At 34.5% G+C, this 21,151-nt stretch overlaps 1 pseudogene; it reads left to right on the top strand.

Annotated features, from left to right (window-relative positions):
* Window positions 1-21,151, top strand: part of LOC149553731 (galactoside 2-alpha-L-fucosyltransferase-like) — a 40,092-nt pseudogene that overhangs the window by 6,810 nt on the left and 12,131 nt on the right.

Genomic DNA, 21,151 nt, shown 5'->3' with positions numbered 1-21,151 from the left:
GTTAAGTTATATTCTTTATTGCAGATTTGAATCTTGATACATGTTATTACAGGTCTTTGTTTGTGTCCATTGTTCTTTTTGCAAAAAATTGGTAAAGCTTAGGTTTTCCTTTCGAAGCAGACGATTCTTGTCCTTGCATAGAATCACTTTTGTAGTTGCATGTATGTCTGAGTATTGTAAATCAATTGTGTCTTGCATAACTTGTGTTGATTTGATTAAAGTTACATTCAAAATCATCGGTATATCACCTCATTTAGGTTATTGTTTATTATTTGTCATTCACTTCTCATCCCTTATCTCACATATAATTTAGGTTTTAGGTGATCACTATTTAGGAACCGGCCTAACTTTAGGAGATTTCTTTGGTTTTAGGACAACCCACCACCCGAGAGAGTTTCCATGTTTCAACAAGATGGCTAGATTCTACATCTTGCTATAGGCGCAATCCTGATTGACAACAAGTGAATTGAGTCCCAAGTGTTTTCTCAAAATCATAGGCCTCTGACTGATGTGAGTATGAATGGAAGAACCTAAATGTGAGTATTTTCATTGGAGATGATTTATTTCAATTGACAATTGAAATACCAGAGTTGATCCTTTTTGGGGACTACTTGAACTTTACAAGGAGCAAGTGAACAGATAATTTGTGTGTAGATTATTGGGGAAAAGAATCAAGTTTAGAGGAGATATGTAACTCATTAAGATAATGGGTACTTACACTAGTTTCGCATACTAGGGGTTAATTTTTCTTGTAGTTTCCATGAAAAGATGATATCAATTTTCATATGGTCCATGGTTACTAAAAGATGTTGGAGTGCATCTATGCCCAAGGTGTCCCTTCACTCCCTTAGATTTAGAGATTATTGTAATGATTCTCCTCTGCATTCAACTCTATATACTTTGGCCTTGAAATTTTTTTTTTGTTAGGATATTTGTCAGGTGGGTTGATGTGTATTTGATTTTAAGGATGAATGCTTTTAGAACATTTTTTTTCCTTGATCAAAGCAACAAGAAATTACATGGAAATAAATAGTAGTCCAAGAAAAGGTTGTACAAAGAATAAAGACAAAATTACAATACCAAGCCATATAATATAGCTAAATATAGTACCTCACAATAAAAAGGGGCAAAATACAACCAATTGATCCAATCAACTCACTAAACATGACAACAATATATATGGTAACTGTGAAATTTGATGAATGAACAAAAGTAGTAATATGGATGAAAGCACGATAGTTGATGAAGAGGGACCCCAAGAAATATATCTGAAACATAATTCACATAAGAACATCAAATTTGAAACTTGAGGAACTTATGTCTATCACATTTTATCTCTCTTTCGTGAAGCTACAAAAAATTACATTTGATCTTATCTAGGTGTCTACTTGTATTGTCTTCAAAAGTAATGTAATTTTCCATGTTGGGAGCAACTTTAATTTATTTTAATTTCCTCAATTAGAGTTTGGATAATAATGTTCATGACCTGTTTAGTCATTCATCTAATTAGATTTAAGTTATCATTGACACTTATGTCCACTCTCATTACTATTCCAACTCAATGAAAGGAGTCGGTGTTATCCAAGTTGTCTAGAAACCAAATGTGCAATGGATTTCCTTAAAGTTTACATGTCCAAGTCCACACCCCGAAGGGTTACAAATTTATGACCCATACCGTATATTGGGACAAAGATTCAATTGTTTGGAATTATACAAGCCCCTCTTTTAAAACTTTAGTCTTCCCTTCCTAACTAAATAGTAACAAGACTGTGTGTGTAGTACGATTGTAATATAAATCATGTTAAGGATTAATTGATATTATAATCATACTATATATTAAAATTATTCCTTAACATAATTGATATTGCAATCGTAATATATATATATATATAATTCTATATTTATGACTATTTCTATATATACAAATATATATAGGTCCTTTGTCCCTAATAGAGATCAGATATGATACTCGAGATCCAAAATTACTCGTTGACCATTTTCCAACAATACATCTAGTCTGAATGAGTAATATTTCTTGTTACTTCCTTCTATTCAATCCCTATCATATTGTCCCTTACTTTCCTAATTTGGCACCCTTGGTATAGAATTAACTTTCAACATAACAATTGTTGAATGGGAGTATATGAAGATTTGTTTTTGGTGCCTTATTTTCTTTTCATTTAGTGTTCTCTTAATCTTAAGAGAATATTATAATTAATCCTGTTGGGGGAGGCATATTTCATGTGATATATTGAATGTTCTAATCCCACTTTAAGGCCCTCCTTTTAATTATTATATGAAAACATTATGTTTATATGGTAGGGAATAGTGTAAGCCTACTCCCATAGAAAACAAGGGACATAAGCATCGAAGTTCCTACCTATAAGATAATTATTTTGGTGGTAATATATTATCAGAATAGAATGTTGGTGAGACAATGTGAAAATATCTCTCGCACGTGAGTTGTAGAGGTGATAGTGTTGTGTTGAATGAGATGTGTTGGTTCAATTGCTCACATATTAAATTTTACAATGTAGCCATAAATTGATTTGCAAGGGCATTATATGGTTGCATAACATTAATGTGCTTGATTGGTTAATTTTTTTTAGATGTCTTATTTTGTAGTACAAGGCAGGAGAATCCCCAAAGGAGATGTCTAAACCCCCTACAAACAACCACACAACAAAAATACAACAATAATGTAAGATTTGATACCAAATAATAACTCTTTATTCATAGATATAATTGATTACATGCAATATGCATGGCTATAAGGCCTTTCGGATTAGGGCCAAATACAAACAACAATTACAATATCAGTTCTACAAGATCCAATAGGATCCACTTACAAACTCGATCCCAGCTAGTCTAGATCCACAAGTGGATAAGAACACCAAGAAAACTCACACTTGTACCCTTAGGTTCACCAAGCAATCCTTTGGTTCTTAAGACACAACCCTAGCTCTTAAAAATTTGAATCTACGCAATCTCCTTTAATCTTTCGAATGAATGAGTTCTTCATGCTATGCTAAAGACTCCACAAAACCCTTTACTTATACTCAACTAAGCCACAAGTCGGCCTAGTTCATTACAAACTAAATTAAATCTCTCACATTAAACATATGTTGAGCCACAAGTCAACCACAAAAAAAATTAAACACCCATACAAAATAAATGCCAAAAGTTAGCTCATAGACAACTCAACACGAACAAAACCAAAACCAATACTAGCACTTTGCACATGAAGAAACACTAGGTCAATAGAAGATTGCTATAGTAACTCGACATCCACTAGGAGCTACAGTAACTAGGCATCCACTAAGAGCCACAGTAACCTGAGATCCACTAGAGTTATAGTAAATCGGCTCCACTGAATAGCTCAACAACAACAAACAAAAAATTAGAAACCGCTAGCACATGGCTCCAACATGCAATATAGCAAGAAAGCCTAGAATGCTCATGCATCATATTTACTTTGTGTATACAATTGTTCATGAAGATGACCAACCCTTGGACATCACTCAACACATGAAGAAACACTAGGTCAATAGAAGATTGCTATAGTAACTCGACATCCACTAGGAGCTATAGTAACTAGGCATCCACTAAGAGCCACAGTAACTCGAGATCCACTAGAGCTATAGTAAATCAGCTCCACTGAATAGCTCAACAACAACAAACAAAAAATTAGAAACCGCTAGCACACGGCTCCAACATGCAGTATTGCAAGAAAGCCTAGGATGCTCATGCATTATATTTACTTTGTGTATACAATTTTTCATGAAGATGGCCAACCCTTGGACATAATTAAGAACATAAGATAATGCAATAGAGGAAAATAGTGATAATACCTAGTTGATGAAATCTAATGATGACAATGACTAACTAGGTGAAAAGTGCTAGGAAATATTATATCCTATTCATAATGCATCTTTGTTGTGTTGAGAATTGTGTCTCAATCTTGCAAGCTTTTTCTGGAAAATTGTAGAAAATTCTAGAATTTGTTTGTGGTAGTTTTCCACATGTTTATGAATTGGAAAAAGGTGTATGATTTGTTAAAAATGTGTCTTGTCCTTAGTACAATATAAGAGGACCATTTTTAGAGTATAAACAAGTCATTATATGATTTTTATGGGGTTCTAAACTAAAGGACAAAATTATGAATAGAAATGCTATTCTTGGAGTTACAAATGACAAGTGGGTAACATGTGCCATGGTTGATTTGCCCATGGTTTTGGCCCATGGTTTTGTAAAATCACAAAATGTTTCCAAGTTGTAAACCACTATAAAAGGAGGGCTTGGGGAGGAGTTTGAATCATCGAATTCAATTTGCAAGACTGGGTGCTAGAAGGAGTCTCTCTGAGTCTGAGTACAAGTTTGAGTTGCGGTGATGTGCTCCTATAAGAACTTGCATTGAAAGTGTATTGTAATCTTCTTGATTTGAGAATACATTGTGCAAGTTTTGGAGGGTGGGGTTTTTTCTTCCAAAAGGGTTTTTCCATAGTAATCATTGCGCTATGAGTTCATTGTTATTTTGTTTATATTATTATGCATTTCTTGAGATCTCTGCAATAGTTAGTTGAATTTACATAATTGTCCTCTTAAGATTAGTGTAGGAAGCATTTCCAAGCACCTTTGCTTCCTTACAAATGGTATCAAAGCCTAACCAATTTTGGTTCTATTTTTTGGGTACAGGGTTTTTTGAGCTAATCAAGGTTTAAGTGGGAGCTTGTGCAGAGGTTTCATTTGTGTTGTAGGATTGCAAAGATGACAAAGATATCAAGAAGGATTAATGTAGAGAAGTTTTTTGGCACAAACTTTGAGATGTGGAAGCTAAAGATGGAAGATCTATTGAATGATTAGGATCTATGGGATGCGATTGATGAGAAAAAGTTGAGGCCCATAGATCCAACTTTAACCATAAAGTATGATGTGATAGATAGAAAAGTTAAAGGTCTCATTAGATTATATCTTGCAGACTCGATTTTGATTAATGTCCATGAAAAACCTACAACGAATTTTTTTTGGAAGAAGCTAAGTGAGATCTATTAAAGCAAAATCACTTGTGAACAATATCTTCTTGAGGAAGAAGCTGTATTCCTTGAGAATGGAAGAAGGTGGATGGATTTCTGAGCATCTTGAAAGTTTTAATATGTTGGTGACTTGGTTGACTTGAGTTGGGGTTTCGATGGATGAAGAAGAAAGGTTCCAAATCTTGCTATGTCCATTGCCAAGCTCATGGGATAGCCTTGTCATGGCCATAGGGAGCACTTTAGTTGTCTTGAAAATGAAGGATGTTGTTTGTTCTCTACTTTCCAAAGAGATGAGAAGTAAGGTCTCTCTGAATGCCAAAGAGGCTTTGAGTGTTCGAGGAAGACCAAAAGAAAGAGGCAGGATCAAAAAGTAGCATGCCCATTCTAAGTCCAAGAATAAGAGGAGATCAAAATTTCGTGGTAAGTCCAAGGTGATTTGCTAGAATTGTGGAAAATTTGGACTCTTCTGAAAGGACTACAAAGAGGAGAAGAAGAAGAAGAAGAAGAAGCAAGATTTTGATTCTAAGTCTGAGAAGGAAGATGGAGATATTTTCATAGTAGCCTTGGCCACTCATGCAGGTGACAATGCAAGGTTGATTCTAACTCAGGTGCATCTTTTCATATGACTCCTAATAGAAATTGGTTTAGTAAGTATGAAAAGTTTGATGGTGGTAAGGTGTATTTGGGTGATAAATCAGTTCTTGATATTGTTAGTCGTGAAAGTATTTGTGTGAAATTTTCTAATGGAAGAATTAGAAGATCTGATGGTGTCTTGCATATCTTAGGACTAGCAAGGAATTTGTTATCTATTAGCAAACAAATAGATGTGTGTGTGCATGTACAATTTTCTGAAGCAAGTGTGAAAATGGTGAGAGGTTCTATAGTAATAGCAAGAGGAATCAGATTGGGTACATTGTACTAGCTTGATGCATGCACAATTGAGTGCAATAGTACTTTTGATAAGACTATGAAGAGGACTACTTTGTTAGAGAATGAGATGGTTTCTCTTTCAATAGATGGTTGTAGTTTCTAGGTACCAAAGGGTGCTCTATCTACTAAATCAAAGTTACTTGTAGTGAAGACTATGTTATGGCACCAAAGACTCGACCACATAAGTGAGAAGGGTCTGCGAACCTTAAATAATAAAAACCTTGTTGATGGGTTGAATTACTGCAATCTTGAGTTTGATTTTTGTGAGCATTGTATCTATGGTAAACAAAACTGCATTCAATTTTACTCAAGTTCTCATAAGCTCTCATGTATTTTGGATATAATCCATTCAGATATATTTGGTCCTGGTGATGTTCTTTTATTGGTAGATTAGTTTATTATGTTTCTTTCGTTGATGATTTCAATAGAAGAACATGGGTTTATTTCCTTAGGAGTAAAGCTAAAGTTTTTAGTCATTTCAAAAAATTTAAAAGAATGGTTGAGTTGCAGACTAGAAAGAAGATAAAGTGTTTGAAAACTGATAATGGTGGTGAATTTTGTTCCAATGATTTCAACACATTTTACAAAGATTGTGGTATTAAAAGAGAGAAGAGAACTCTATATTCTCCACAACAGAATGGAGTTGCAGAAAGAATGAACAAGACCTTGATGGAGAAGGCTAGGAGTATGCTAGGTGGAGTTGGAATGGAACAAAAGTTCTAGGCTGAAGCTATAACCACTGCTTGCTACCTGTTAAACAAGTCTCCTACATCAGCTCTTGTTGATAAGACACCAATGGAAGCATGGTTGGGCCACAAGCCTTCACTTAGACATCTGAGAGTTTTTGGTTATGAGGCATATGCTCATGTGCCAAAGGAGAAGTAGACACAATTGGAAAACAAAGCTATCAAATATATCTTGATTGGATATAGTTATTGTGTGAAAGGATACAAGCTTTACAATCCTATTGTATAAAAGGTATTTTATTCTAGAAGTGTTATTTTTAGAGAAATTAAGTCTTTTTCAGTTATAGTGTAGCTAGAATGGATAGAAGAAAAGAAAGATGCGATTCAACTTCTTGTTACACCTGAGAAAGTTGAATTGAGGCCCTTAGAAAGACAAGATGTCAAAGAGAGCTCTACGAGTTTTGAATCATTAGAGGAAGAGGGAGAACCTGATCATGAACCTAAACTAGAACCAAATCTTGTTCAAAGGTCTAGTAGATAGAGGAAAACACCAGAAAGGTATGATATTCTTCTGATAATTGGAGGCATATGTTTTCTTTGAATGCTAATATTGATGAACTGAAATCTGTAGAAGAGGCTCTTGGTATTAATGATTCAAAGTCCTAGAAAATAGCCATGGAAGAAGAGATGGCAACTCTTAAGATGAATGAAACATGGGACCTTGTACCATTGCCTGAAGGACGAAAGCCTATTGGTTGTAAATGGGTGTTCAAAAGGAAGATGGGTTCAGATGGAGGCATTAAGAAGTATAAAGCACAATGAGTGGAAAAGGTTACTCCTAGGTTGTAGGAATTGATTGTAGAAAAAAAATTTCTCCTATAGCAAAAATGAGATCCATTTGATTTTTACTTTCTATTGCAGTAGCTTATGATCTAGAAGTTGAACAGATTGATGTGAAGACAACTTTCTTTCATAGAGATTTGGTGGAAGAGATTTATATGACACAACCAGAGCACTTTGTGGTGAAAGGTAATATTCATTTGGTCTATAAATTGAAGAAATTCTTATATGGTCTAAAACAAAGTCCTAAGATGTAGTACCAGAAGTTTGATACATATGTATTGAGTTTGAGATTTGTGCAATCCAAATCTGATCACTGTATATACTACAAGTCTGATGGTGATTATTTCCTGGTTATTGCCTTATATGTTGATGACAATTTGTTTATTTGCAAAGGAAAATGTTTGATTATAGAATTAAAATCTCAACTCTTAGCAAATTTTGAAATGAAAGATTTTGGTGTAGCAAGATACATTCTAGGAATGGAGATTATAAGAGATTGACAAAATAGAAAGCTTTGGCTAGGCTAGAGTAAGTATGTTCATAATATTTTCAAAAGATTAAATATGCAGGATTCCAGACCATTGAGTGTTCCTCTTACAATGGAAACAAAGCTTTCTAGCTCACAGTGTCCTTCATCCCCATTGGAGATGGAAGAGATGAGTCGAATACTATATTAGATTGTTGTTGGAAGTTTGATGTATGCTACGGTCTATACAAGACTAGACATTGCCAATGCAGTGGGAGTACTTTCTCTTTACATGTCTAATCCAAGAAGAACACATTTGGATGCAGTAAAAAGAGTTTTTAGATACTTGCAGGGTACCTCAGAGTACTCATATGTTTCTATGGAACAGGAAATGAGCATTCCTTGGATATTCAAGGTTACATGGATTTAGACTAGGCTAACAATGTTAATAGAAGTAAATCCACCAGTGCATATGTGTTTACATTATTCGATGGTGCAATCAGTTAGATGAGTAGGTGACAATTTGTGGTTTCTTTGTCCACTACTAAGGTAGATTATGTGGCAACTATTCATGCCTACAAGGAAGCTATCTAGCTTAAGAGATTATGTTCAGATATAAAATTCAAACAGGGTGCAATGACAATTCAGTCAAAGTGCAATATGCCTAGCAAAGAACTTGACATTTCATGTCAGGATCAAACACATTGATGTACAATATCATTTTGTGAGAGATATGGTCAAGGACGGCAAAGTGAAGCTGGAGAAGCTAGAGACTTTGGTGAATGTTGTTGATGCATTAACTAAGCCCATGAGCATAGAGAAATTTAGATGGTATTCAGAGTTTATGGGCCTCTCGGCCCCTAGCAATTAAGTTCATAACACTTTGGATTCCCTAACTCTTGCAAGGTGTTCGACAAGTGAGAGAATGTTGAGAATTGTGTCTCAACCTTGAAAGCTTTTTTTGGAAAATTGTAAAAAAATTTAGAATTTGTTTGTGGTAGTTCTGTACATGTTTATGAGTTGGAAAAAGGTGTATGAGTTGTTAAAAATGTGTCTTGTCCCTATTACAATATAAGAGAACTATTTTTAGAGTATAAACAACTCATTATATGACTTTTATGGGGGTCTAAACTAGAGGACACAATTATGGACGAAAATACTATTCTTGGAGTTACAAATGATAAGTGGGTAACATGTGGCATGGTTGTTTTGCCCATGGTTTTGGCCAATAGTTTTGTAAGACCACAAATGGTTTTCAAGTTATAAACCACTATAAAAGGAGGCCCTGGGGAGGTGTTTGAATCATCGAGTTTAGTTTGCAAGATTGGGTGCTAGAAGGAGTCTCTTTGAGTTTGAGTCCAAGTTTGAGTTGCGATGATGTGCTTCTGTAAGAACTTGCGTATTGTAATCTTCTTGATTTGAGAAAACATTGTACAGATTTTTGAGGGTGGAGTTTTTCTCCCAGAAGGGTTACCCCACAATAATTATTGTGTTATGAGTTCATTGTTATTTTGATTATATTATTATGCATTTCTTGAGATTTCTATAATAGTTAGTTGAATTTGCATAATCGTCCTCTCATGATTAGTGTAGGAAGTGATTCCGTGCACCTTTGCTTCCTTACATGTTGTAATTGAGCATGTGCGTATATGGAGTAGCAATTTCCCCTTGTGTGCGTTGGGTGCACTTACAAGGGGTGGAAGGACAATATAGAAAAAAATTGATCTTTTTCACATACATTTATGTAGTAGATGAGGTTAATTGGTAGATCATTAAGAAAATGAAGATAAAGTGCAACAAAGTTTCTAATGGAGAAGTGATAGCCTGGAAGGAAATATGCATCAAGTTTCAAGGATGTGTGAAAATATAACCTTTGAATCATCATTGACATACTTGTTTTTTGTATGCAATAGGAGAGAGGGATAAATAGGGGAATAGAGGGAGAGAAGGGTGGGCATGGGTGGAGTGGACGATCAAAGGAGAGAGAGAGGGGGCAAGGATGGGGAAGGTGGGTGGAGAGGAGGGGATTGTGAAGAGGGGGTGCAACAAATTGATAAAGAGGATAATGAAATACATTAAATATTAAATATATTAGATGTTTATAAATGAAAATCATATGTTAAGAAATGTAAATATCACAATTTTTTTATTTTTTATTTTTAAAGAATACTAATCAAATGTAAAGATAATATATACATATATTTTTTACTCTATTAAAATTATACAATGTATATCATAAATATAACAATAATATTTTTCAGGAAAAAATCTAAGAATTTATAGTGTTTATATAGCATAACAGTCTAATTGATTAATATAAAATAATATGTATAATAATATATTTCTCTATCAAAATTAATATTAATATTAATAATAATAAATTTAAATAATTTTAAAGATATAAAATCAATATGGACATCCGCAAACAAAGTGCAAAAAAAGATATAAAATCAATAGGCTACGAATACCAGGCAGAGTATAAGGATTTGGGATATATACCTTCCCCAAGCATCCTCTCTTAAATTTGTATTTTAATGGAAAATGACATCTCTTTACTGTATATGTTCAAAAATCTGTGATAAATTTTATACTGCCATAAAGCAAAATTTTGAAATTAATCTGCTTTTGCTCTATTCTTTTCTTCAGTTTCACTCCTTTTGTTGTTTCAGCTTTAGGTGTAGTGCAAATCTAGTTGCCAAGCTTGTGGGATCTTGGAAACCTAGGCAAGTTTCAAAAGAGACGTATGAGCTTAACTTTACACTACAGAAGAACAATCCAAGGAATGGGTACTCTGGTCGGTATTTGTGAATAATCCCTGCTTTTATTCCTGCCACTTTATTTTAATTATTTACGGAGTACATATATTGTTTATGCCATGTCCACATTGACAATCATGTTGAACCAACATAATCATTATGTGATTCTACATGATTTTAAAGGCCAAAAGAAAGCCTGGCTGCAAGAACTTCAATCTGTAACGAGCAGAAACCTGCATGCCTCTTGATCACAATCTCGTTATGAGTGAGAGCTTCCTGCACATAGTGAAAGGAATATTTTCTTTCATTTGTCATATGTGAGTTTTCTTCAATCTAATTCCTTCTCTCTTAGAAGGTGTATAGTGTCTTCTTAACCTGCATATGAAGTATTGAAAATAGGAGGTGCAAGTTATAGTTATCCAGAGTGATGATTTATTTTAAAAGACGATTCGTTGATATCAAAAAATTCTCGCTATCATATAGTGCTGGTAAAAAACGTTCTAGTAGATAATTGTTTCCAACATTACGCAAAAATATCCTTACTATCATCAAATTTTCCAAATCATAGTTCAATAGAAAAAGTTCTGCTGTCTTTGTAACAGAGATTAGAAAGTTGGGTGAGAGATATGTTCAGTTGATGACACTAGTATCATTTAATACAATGGTTTTCATATGGTATAAAATGCTGAAAGGCATCGCTATATCATAAGTTGTATTTTATAATCATAGAAATAAATAAATGTTAACATTGTACATTGTTGTTGACTGAATTATAATTAATCTAAGAGGAGACTGTTTTCTCCTTTTTAATATGGGATGGAATGCTTTTCTCCTCCGTCATCTATCTTAGGAAAGAATTGCATGACTTCGTTAAAGTTATGTTTGATATATATAGTCAACAAGAATTTTGTTTCCCACAGGGATATAGAGTAAAATACAGTGTGGACATGAAATAGGAGGCCAAAATGAATTTACCCCCAAATTCTATGAAAGTAATTAGAGAACATTGCTGCACTTATCGGATCCACGCCATAGTTGGTGACATGAAAAATTCTTCCAGAGGGGCCTGAGATAATCATATTAGTAAAAGTAGTGGGTGTATCACTTTGTCCTATTCTAATGATCCATCACAACATGTGATTTTAATAGTTTAGATTATCAATTTAGCAGACAGAATTTCCTAAACAAAAAATGAGGGGAAGAGGGAGAACAAGTGGGAGAGGTAGGGTTCCAGGAGGCAGCGGGAGAGGATTTGGAGGATTATGCCGAGGATGATGGCGATGCAGATGGATTTGCAGTTAGGTTGTCTTGGCTTTGTGACTGTGTGGGCTTTGGTGGCACAGTCCATTGTTCTTCTGCTGTACAGGGGTGCATGTGGATATTGGTTGGGGCTTGGGGCCTCTTCCCCTTGCTTTGTATTTGTCTTTTTTGGGTATTGTTGATGCCCTTGTTCGGGAGCTTTGTCTTGCCACCGGGAATGATGCTTTGGGCATTTGTTTCAGACTGTTGTGGTTTTGGTTGTTGAGGTTTTTTGTTGCCCTGCATCTTTTTGGGTTTATCAACCTTCTCTTCTTCATTGAGTCCTCTTCCCTTGGGGATTTGTTTGCTCGGATCTGGTTGCTAGGATCTTGGAGTTCTTAATCAGTTTGGTGTCGGTTTGTCCATTTTTCTCAGACATTGTCTTGCCTCAAGTTGCTTCTAGGTTATCCTATTGGTGACTAAAGGTGGTGTTATTGCTTTATTGCCCCATCTGGGCTCTTCACACTTTTGGGCATGGTGTGCCTCTTTTTGATGCTTCCAGGGTTATTTGTTGTGCCTTCTTCTATTTTTCTCTGAGGTGCTTCTAGTTCTGGGTTTTCATACTAAAGACTCTAGAGCCTTTTGTGGTGTTTCTCTTGGGGCCAGGCTTCTAGTGCCTTGTTGGATCTCCTCCTCCTCTCTACTTTTTTGGAGGCTAGTATCTAATGTGGGGTTTTCTCTTTTTCCCTTCTCTTCCTTGCTCAAGGTCTTCCCTAGCTGGTTATCTCTTTGTGAGGCTCTTATTGAGGGAGATTCCTTCTTTGTAGAGGTGAGATCTATGTTGGTTCCTTTTTGGAAAATGTATTATTTCCATTGTTCTCTTCTTTTAGGTTTCCATTTGAGGTGGGAACTCCCTTCGAGGTGGAGGCACATCTTTTTGAGGTGGATTGTTGTTGGTATGGAAGAGTTTAGTGGTTGTGGGTGCCCTTCTTCACACAATTTCTTGGTGGCAACTTTGGAGGTCTTTCCTCTTCCTTGCCCCTCCTTCCCTGGGTGCAAGGGTTTTTCTTTGGTGTCTGGTTCAAGGTTCCTGCCTAAACCCCTATGATTTTCAAATTGTAATCTCTTAGTTGTTGGACCTATGTCTTGCTAGTTTTGGCTCCAGTCAAAAGCCTTTAGAATTCACCTCTTGTGAATTCCTTTCAACCTACCTCTTAGCTTTAATGTTTTTTCTATGATCTTGTTGGTTCTTTTGGTTGTATAGGTTTAGGCCCTATCTTGTTTTATCTAGTCAGAACAGTTTAGCAAATAGTTCTCTCAATAACATTCTTTGGGTATCAGCCTTAGTTTCTTTGTTAGTAAACTTGTGATAATTTATCATTTAGACATGGTTGTTTCAATTTTTTTTCAGATTAAAGAGGAACTAGAAGGGAAAGGAATGGGTTTGTATTTTTTGCCCACTAGTGTCCTCCATTTAGGGGATTATCCCCTATTTTTTCATAACTATATCAATATTAGCAGAGAGTGAGGATTTTGAGATCATCTAATTTGAAAGATCCCAATGATATCAAAGAGGGTTGTCATTGATAGGTAGAGCTCTATAATAGTGGGAGAAAAAATGAAAATGTGTCAAGGCTGGCAAAATTTGGAGAAATTATAAGGGTACAACTTTCCAAAAAGTTTTGTAGGAAGAGCTTGCTTTTTGGAAGCATCCAGATGACTCGTAATTTTTAACATTTTTTGTTAATAAAATTGATTTTTTTCATTACCTTTTTAAGAAGAGCATATATATAGACACACACATATACAACAACATAGACTTTTAAGATAACACTTATTAAAGGAGTGCATATCAAATGATCCTCTTAAGTGCCTCTCCACCAAATCATATGTTGGGTTTAAATATATAGATGAATACATTGTCATGGTATCATTTGTGTCATTTTCAATCCATAGTCACTTAAAACTTTTTCCTTCCCTTATTTCTGTAATGCCTTGCCAAAGGATCCAAAAGAAATAACCTAAAGTTTTACTAAGTTTGCCAAAAAAAATTTTTTAACGAGAGATTAATATACACATCAAACACAGTAGCATAAGCAATAACATACAATCAACTAAAACATACATAACAGGTTACATTCCTTAAGGATCCCATGACGTTGAATTACATATAAATTTAATTATTACTAACTCTAACAACTACCACATCCACATGAAAGAATAATGAAAAGTCCAATGTCCATAATATACATTTGTTCTGAATGCCTCTTGGCAAATTAATTCATAAAGCTCAATCATCCACTATACATGTCATAGGGTATGAAAGGCTAAAAGAATATACATATAAAGATACATCATCCTACTCGAATCCATGATACAAAGTACAGTAAAATAAATGAAACCATCTACCATACATGATACATCCATCCATCATAAAATATATAAACATCCATCATGAAATATAACCATCCATCATAAAACAAAACTATCTATCATAAAACACAACTAAGTGTGTGGTTCTTGCCAACCGTCAATAGCATCATAAGATCATCATGGGCCCTAGCCATCCCCCATGCATAAGATCCCAAGCCACCAAATAGATCGTCAATACTATCATAATAGGGACATCACTACTAAAACATGCTACAACATAAGCATAAGGAAATCTAACATGCTAATCATCAATATAAAGAAAAGCATCAGTAAATAACATCATCTAAACATGATAAACAAGCATCCCAAGAAGCTCCAACCACAGTGACTACGGACGAATCTCAATAGTAAGAGTGAAAAAGCACTACCACCTGACCACATGGAACCTAAATGGCCCACTCCCACCACGCTGAGGATATAGTCTCAAGTCCCAAACAGGATACCAATCCAAACATCAAAATACTCTTTAAGTCTAGGAAATCCTAAAAGTATTCTAACTCAAAGGTTCTAAGATAGGTCGACATCTAATTCCTAGAGGCACACAAGACAGAGAGGAAACCTACTCTGTAAGCGAGCAAGTGTCATTGCATGAATCACGCTCGGAGTTACCCGAGCAATCCCTTAGGACTCTCGGGTCCCTAGTGATCCCACTGTGACCACTAGTATCCTCTCATATTGACAAGGCATACTACGAAATGCAAGGTTGCAACCAAGCGTTCTCTCTACTCCCATCCTAGTTTATACTAACACTCGAGGCATGGGCGAGAACATACAATTAACTCTTATTAGGTTCATTTTAATCTCCATTTAGTGTAATATTTTCACTTATTAAAACAACTTGCAATGGGTTACCACCAGGACCACTTAGGGCCCCCAACCCCCATTACAAGCCACTTCTTGACACTACAAGTAGATAACCTAACCTAGGCTCATAAAAGCACAAATCAATAATCATCTAAAAATCACCTCAACCCTATACAAGTGACTAGAAAGCATGAAAAGATAATCCACACCAATCACATCAGTTCTCCATGAGCAACTGGAAAGCATCAAAGATAAATCACAGTATTCATTGTTTCTCAATGAGTAATCGAAAAGTATCCCAAAACAATACTGATTGAAGACTCCGAAATGGTCAAGTCAAAACATGTCACAACATGACATCATCAAGGACAAATCATTCAAAACACCATAGTCCTCTCAAGTGACTAGAAAGAAAATCAAATATAATTGATCGATGACTCAAAGATGGTCAAGTCAAATAACCCATAGCATAAATCTTGCCATCCCACAAGGCACTAAAAACAGTAATCAACAATATAAACACACTCAACATAGAGCATATCATCACATACTATGGTTAAGTAAAAATAATCAAGGTCGAGATCAACATCAGTATGACAACACAAACACATAACTCCCAAGCCTCTGGTAACAACCTAAACTGGTCAACATTTAATCAACCCTAAAAACCCCAAACACAGACAACACACGTAAAACAGAATGTAAGTATCAAAGTTTTGGTTTGATTTGGAAACACATTAAACAGTAAGGTTTCAGTTTTTGTTTCAATTATGGTTTCAAGTAAAAGTATTCTCCAATTTTGTTTAGTTAACCCAAGTATCTATTTGAATAACAATAAGGATTTACCCCCCTGATAATTTTTCTGAAATCAATTTCCTTAAAATATTCTATGGGTAAATGTTTTGAATTACTTAAATCATCAAGATTATAACTAATGATCTCTCAATGAATTAGTTCTGATTTAATTCATTTCCATTAAATATCCCCCTTTAATTCAATCTCCATTAAATTCCATTTATTTAAATTGATTAATAATTCATTAGATTACTCCAATTATTAACTGATCTTAATTAAATTCATTAATAAATTATATAAGACTAATTAAAAATTAACTATATTTAAACGCATTAATATTTAAATTAATAAATAATAATAAAACTTGTTAATAAATATTATAATAACAAGTAATTATTAAAATATTATTAATTAAAATAAAAACTAACAATATTATTAAACTTAATAATAATAATTACTAATTAAATTAATAATTAATATAAAACTTTATCAACAAATATTATTAATAAAAATAATAATTTAAAATTTCATAACAACCAAACTATACATCACATATCTTAAAACCGTTGGCTTTTATTAAACAGGTCGTGTGGCCCTACCCTTTGTTGTAGGGCCTGTGACAACAGTCACAGTACCTGCGACAACAGATACGGTTGTCACCAGTAGTACAGGTAAGTGGGGATGGGGTGGGGTAAAACCCCCCTTCCCAAAATATATTTATAAAGAAAAAAAATCTTGTAAAATGTTTTTAATATATATTAATTTATTTAAGATTTATAAATGTATAAAATTTATAAAACAAACCCTCCTCTATAAAACATATTTTTATTTTATTATTATTATTTTAAAAAACTATTTTCAACATTAATCTGATAGAGAAAATTTGACCAACCAATTGAATTTCCTCTTAAGTTTTCTTTTAATTTTGAAACCCTCCCTGATTAATTTTCTCTTTGACTTTCAACCCTTCTTGGCTTAATTTTGATTTTCCAAAATCTATAGAACAAGGTTTCTTTTACTATATTTTGAATCTCCATGAACACATAGAGATATTAACATACATTTAGTAACCTACAATATTGAAATATTCACAAGTTCACCATAGAGAAATTTGGATCTATAATTCACAGTCATGAAGATGACAAAATAACATAATTAACTGTGCAAATTCAAAAAATAAGAATCTACCTTGATTTTGATGCTAAAATCGCAATGCCCAGAAGATTTATGAGAGAATTCGCTTCTATCCACACTAGTGCATTTTACCCTAAATTTCAACTAAGTATTTTAAATGGGTTGGTTGGTCGATTTATAAAGAATTTTTTTGTTTTTTTTTATAACATGCCCATGTTGGTCGCAATTGTGATGCACACCGCAACATAAAAAAAAAAGAAAAAAAAAGGGGGGTGCAAAAATATATCACATTTTATTTGGTGTCGAGGGTTCTAGACTATTCGCGAGAAGGGTGAGTTAATGGTATGTCTAGAGATTTGATATGGATCCGCCTACATCAATCCAAGGGCACTTCAACTCCTTCACTTCCAGCATTTTGCTCGCATGAGGGCATAGATTTTCAAGGGGGGTTCTGGAAGAGAGGACTCGACATTGTGTAGGGACCATTGTAACAGGTAAAAGTTTAGTGGCATATATGATAATAGGTTTTCTTTACCATGACATTGTGTAGGGACCATTGTAACAGGTAAAATTTTAGTGGCATATATGATAATAGGTTTTCTTTACCATGACATTGTGTAGGGACCATTGTAACAAGTAAAATTTTTGTGGCATATATGATAATAGGTTTTCTTTACCACGACATTGTGTAGGGGACCATTGTAACAGGTAAAATTTTAGTGGATTATGTGTTTGTGTTTGATTTGAATGGAGATGGCATTGTACAAGAATATTTCAATTCCAGTAGGGAGGCAAGGTATATGGCACAAGATCTTGGGAATTTTATCCAAGTATCCATCCTTAGGTCCTTAGGATGCAGTAGAAGAGTTGCGATAGGGTTTAAGGTTTAGGGTACTATGATTAAAGCAATAAGTGTCATGGTATAATGACCATGAGCAAAATTGTTGGCAACTTCTTCCATCCAAAGTTTAGTTGCTTAGGATAAAATGGTTACTAATAGCCCCACTATTTGATCCTCATCAATAATTGGTCCTAGATTCACACACACAGTCCAGGGCATATGCTTCGTTTTAATCTATTGGTTTAAAGACTCCTCATACCAAAAGACTATAACCATAGGAGAAAAAAATCTACAATGAAGTCAAGATACTAATTTCTAGTATGTCCTGTTTAAAGATTTTCTTTTGGATATGTCAGTAATCTTATTCAAGTTCTAAGTTTTTTCCTTGGAGTGGCCTTTAAATTTGTGAGAACAGAACATATATGGTGGTGATAGGTTGAAGAATATAGTGTAGCTCTATGATGTGTAAGATAGTGAGGCATGAATAGAAAACTCATTCAAGAAAAACCAATATATGCAAAAGTGTGCGTTATATTCAAATTATGGTGGATGGGATAATATATGGGGAAATGGATAAGAAGAATATGGCCGGTAGAGGAAGGTCTAGATATTATCCTACCAACAAATAACTTAATTCTTGTGTTGTCACAAAAAATAGTTGATAGAGTCAAGGCCCTTGAACAAGGTTTTTTTCTAGCTAATTATGTATGAAATCCCTGTGTCTGAGGTGTAGGGTTAACCCACTAAGGGAATTTCCCTCTCATTTTCTTATACGCCCTCCATAACTAGTGGAAATAAGGAAACTAATATGCTGACTGCTTTGAGATTTGGATTTGAGTTGAACTCGATTTCAACAACCCCCTCCTTACCATGATGAATGGTCAACAAGAGAACATATTGTGGGAACAAAACCTTGATTATGAGGATGCACAATTTAAATGTTTGGATTGTGAATATGGACATTTGGCTAGGGATTTGCTCACTGGAATGCTTAAAACTGCCTATCTATCTTGAGTTCGACCAAGATGCAAACCCTTTCCTAGCCTAGAATTAGGTAGAAACTACCTTCAAAGCATTGCATTCAAACGGATGTATCAGTTCTTGAATAAGGTTCTGTCAAGGAAGAGTAAAATGAAAAGGGGGCTGATGAATTGGCCATAACAAAATTTGATTCGAGTTCTAATTTTTAGTCTCTTATTTGTGTGTATTGAGAATTTTTCTATGTTTGTAGCTAGGAGACTGAGGAAAGTGGTCTCAGCCCTAGCCTCCATGATTGTGAAGGAAATTCCTTCTAAGCAAATGATAATCCAACAATTCAATTCTGCTTAGGTTAACATCCATTTTCTTTCACATTCTTCGCAATTGTTCATGCATGTGAAAGAAGGTAACTAATGAACTTTTGGGGATTCAAGATGACACCCTGGCTATCAATTCTACATAGAGAGAATCTAATGGCTTATTCAAAATATGTTGCATGGTAGATAGTGAAGAAGATGACTTAAAAAAAAGTTGTTTTATGCATAAACATGAAAGAATCATACAAAAGAGTAAATATGATCAAGTAAGAGGAAGGTTTTCAAGAGATTGTGGAAAATTTGCTAATGTTCATAGCTAGAGGAATATAACCAGACCTTTACTTGCTAGTCTATAAATTTTACACTCCATGCACCTATTAATACTATCATGCCTAAATCTATAATGGGATGAAATTTTTGGTAGAACTACATCAAGACTCAAATAAATTTCTACAAATAACTAGGATTACACTTCTCCATATTGTTTGAGAACCATGTTTAGAATGCATCCTTATATGTTGCTTTCCCATTTACTTGTAATGCCATCAAACAGGGTTGTGGACACAAACTTAAACACTTATCATGCAATGTTGCAAAGATTCACAAAAGATCATAGGAATGGATGATCCGTCAAAGATGACAAAGTTGGATGTTACTAAGCATCTGGAGATGGAGTTGTCATTTCTTGTTGAATTGAGTTGCCTAGAGAGAAGTACCACTAACTCTTCTGAGAAGTTTTATATGATAATATTTTCAATGTCAATCTTTAGTCTTCACAGTCACAGTGCAGTGGTGCAAAAATTTGGATCTGGTGGCAGAGATAGGAAATCTTCCAAAACTTATAGAGCTATGCATTATTGAGTGTCTTCATGTTAAGAACTTGCCTATACTCTATGGTCTAAGTAGCCTAGAAACTATTACAATTGATGGATGCAGGAAGCTTAATCATCTAAAGCTAATTGATGGTGGGATTTCAGAAGGGGTGTGAAGTAGCTTTAATATGAACCATTTGGTGCACTTGTGGATATTAGATTGTTTGGTGCTTGAGGAGCTTCCCTATTTTGCATGTCAAACTTGTTTGGAGGGGATTCAAATAATCAAATGTATAAAGCTGCTGAAAATAACTATTCTTTCTGGTGTAAGGAATCTTGAAAGGATTGAAATTAATGGATACGAGAAGCTTAATCACCCCTAGGTGACTGATAGTGATTGTGCAATGACTAAATGAGTCTCAAGTAGCTTTGACACAGGTCATTTATGATAGCTGTGGATATCAAATTGTCTAGAGCTATCTTGTTTTGCACGTCCAAGTTGCTTGGAGTGGATTCACATATTCAGGTGTGAAGCCAAACAAAATAACATTTCAAATGTCATTGAACAATCTTTAATTGAAGTCCTTTAAAGAAATTATAAGTGTATCAAAAATATTCTATCTGAAGAGTTTAGTAGAATTAATTATATCTAAGTGTTGGTAGCTTGAGCCTGACTTGTGTCTTGAGGGTATGGACTCTCTCTAGAGTATTACATTGTGATGGTTGTGTGAAGATGATTGTTATTGATTCTTGTGGGAAGTTTCAACATTGTTTCCAAATGACACTCATCAAACTCAGAGTGTGTAGGTACAAGAAATTGAAAATAGTAATAGGAATTGGCAATCTTACAAACTTAATAAACATGTGCATTGGTGAGTGTCTTGAGCTTGAAGAGCTGCCAATTCTCACTAGATTGGGCTACTTGAAAATTATTACTATTAAGCTACTTGGATTTGCAAGGCCATAATCAGCTTAATTGAAATCTTAACTTCTACACATAACTTGTCCTTGATTCTTGTTGCCACAGAGATATCTAAGATCTCTAGACTGGAACAACCTCTAAATATCATCTCCTCTTCTTACA

The sequence above is a fragment of the Cupressus sempervirens genome, chromosome 6 (genome assembly GCF_028749045.1).
Source record: "Cupressus sempervirens isolate cs-2001-9-10 chromosome 6, ASM2874904v1, whole genome shotgun sequence".
NCBI classification, from domain to species: Eukaryota; Viridiplantae; Streptophyta; class Pinopsida; order Cupressales; family Cupressaceae; genus Cupressus; species Cupressus sempervirens.
Note: the sequence above shows the minus strand (reverse complement) of the source record. Positions and strands in the feature narration are given on the sequence as shown.